This window comes from Poecilia reticulata, linkage group LG21 (assembly GCF_000633615.1).
Source record: "Poecilia reticulata strain Guanapo linkage group LG21, Guppy_female_1.0+MT, whole genome shotgun sequence".
Taxonomy (NCBI): Eukaryota; Metazoa; Chordata; class Actinopteri; order Cyprinodontiformes; family Poeciliidae; genus Poecilia; species Poecilia reticulata.
Genome location: NC_024351.1, coordinates 1,086,114 through 1,088,813, shown reverse-complemented (window position 1 = coordinate 1,088,813; position 2,700 = coordinate 1,086,114).

Below are 2,700 nucleotides of genomic sequence, written 5' to 3'. Positions count from 1 at the left end.
TACCGCCAGCCGGGCTCAGACCGAGGCTGGGAGACGAGCCGCTGGTTACCGCCAGCCGGGCTCAGACCGAGGCTGGGAGACGAGCCGCTGCTTCCAGCGCCCCGTTACCGCCAGCCGGGCTCAGACCGAGGCTGGGAGACGAGCCGCTGCTTCCAGCGCCCCGTTACCGCCAGCCGGGCTCAGACCGACGGCGGACTAAAATAGACATTAGCACCTGTTGATGCTGCTAATGTTCCCGCCGTTCAGCTTCCGGGAGTTTCCCCTCGATCTGCCCAGAAACGTGGCGACTCTTCCCCTACAGGGGCATCAAACTACGTTAGAGATTGGAAATAAATTCAGGACCGATATCTGGTTATAACCTGGTTATAACCATACCTGTGAAGTCTCCCGTTTTGTCCGGGAAACTACCGTATTTTACCTCCCTCTCCCGCCGCGCCCCCGTATTAGCATTTCCGCCCAGCGCCGCTCTCACGGCAGCGCCGGGCGGCGACATTTCCTGTATCAAGTCCAAAACTTGGCTACAAGAAACTTTTTCATAATATTTAGGAGAAAAACTTGTCCAAACGTTAAGTTTGACAGATTTAGCATATATTTACAACGAGATATAAAACATTTAACTCCAAACTTAGCTAGCCAGCTAAATATTTTGCTACCAAGCTAAATGTTTAGCTCCAAGCTAGGTTGAATGTTTGTCATTAGCTTGCACGTAGTTGCTAGCTAAACATTTAGCCTGAAGCTAAATATTTAGTTTAAAGAAGAAATATTTGGCTCCAAGCTAATTATTTAGCTAACAGCTGCATGGAAACTATCGAGATCGGCGGAGAGACCAGCGGCTTGTAGCCTGGTGCGGCTTATATATGCAAGTTTCTCTTAAAAACCTTGTGGGTGCAGCGTATAGAGAGGTGCGCTCTATTTAGCTCCAAGCTAATCGTTTAGCCTGCGACTACGTAAAAACTTATAAGAAACAAGTAAACTACATGTTTAGCTAAATAAACTGTTTAGTTTGGAGATAAATATTTGGCAAATTGAGTATTTAGCTTGCTAGTTAAGTACTTAGCTAGCAAGCTAAATATTTGAGCTCAGTCCACGTATTCAGCTTCCTATTTAGTTTGTAAGCCAAACATTTACATATTAATTTAAACTGATATTTATGAATAAATGGAAAATGAAAATGACTTTAAACCTTGAACCCCTACAGACTAAATAACTCAGATTGTTTCTGATCGTTTTGACTGTAACTGTAGAAACTGGAATCTATAAACAGCATCAGAGTCCAGAAAGTTAGAAAAAGTGTTTTATGGTGTCCATTTCAGCCTGTAGTAATAATATAATAATCCCTCACCACCAAAACCACATCAGCCTGCGCCTGTAACTGTGTGGTTTCATTTTTCCGTTAAGTAAGGAGGATATTTGAGATATAAAACTGTAAAACGTGTAAAACAGTTTGAGTCGGAGGAGACGAGGTCCAGATAGGTTGAAGGAGAAATCGCAGCAGGAGCCGTTCGGATGAATTATGGTGATCCTGAGAGCAGCAGAAGTCATTAAGTGATGATTACATTCAGACTGTGGATGGTTTCCAGCGTGTGTGTGAAACCTGTCCAGGTTTTATTCACAGGCTAAAAAATGGCCAGCTGCTGAGTTTCCATGCTTTTATTTTGAAATCTGAGAAGCTTTGTTTTCGTCTCTTCAGTTTAAACTCAAGTCTTCGTCGTTGGCTTGACTGTCACTGCAGCGTTGCCAGAGCAATAAAATGCATGACCACTGAAGGCATGTGAGAGTGTGTGTGTGTGTGTGTGTGTGTGTGTGTGTGTGTGTGTGTGTGTGTGTGTGTGTGTGTGTGTGTGTGTGTGTGTATTTCCCATCAGTGCCGGTCATCTCTACCCAGCCCCTTCCCAGAATCCACCACTGACTCACTTGATTCAAACTGCGAGTCAGCTGTTTGAGTGAAGCCAATCAGCAGCGCCGCTGCCTCGGCGTGTTCTCTGAATGGGTCGGGACATTCTGTACGGCCACACCTGTGGAGGTATTCACAACCTGCAGAACCGGAAGAACCGCCGGGTTCATGTGTTCGGGATTAAAGCTTAAAGAGAAGCAGCTGCAGGACGGAAACATCCTGCCAGATGTGCCGCGGTCCAAACGGACCGGGCCGGCAGCACCTGACGCAGGAGGCCGGGTCTCGGTTCTGGCTCATCAGAACCGCATCAGAGGCATGCCGGGTCCCAGAAGGAGGCTTGATGTTCTCGTCAGACGTGTCCAGAAGGTCCAGTTCAGTCTCAGGTTTCCATAACGACGCTGAACTCATTCGACTGGATGGTTCTGATGGAACCGGACCCAGAGGAGGGCTAATCAGGGACTGGACAGGGTTCTGCAGAACACACGGATAGAACCTGCATCTTAAGAAACAGAAAAGAAAGGCAGACGAGCAAGTTTTAAATCCTACAAGACATTTTTACATTTTTATGTAAAGTTGTAAAAATGTACAACTTTACTGTAAATTTGTATGAAGTGGTTTGTAGTTGTGGGAAATGCTAACTACAACGTTAGCTGTGCTAACTACGTTAACTGTGCTAACTAAAACGTTAGCTGCGCTAACTAAAATGTTAACTGCTAACTAGGAGGCTAGGAGACCAGGAGACCAGGAGACTAGGAGGCTAGGAGACCAGGACACTAGGAGGCTAGGAGACTAGGAGGCTAGGAGAC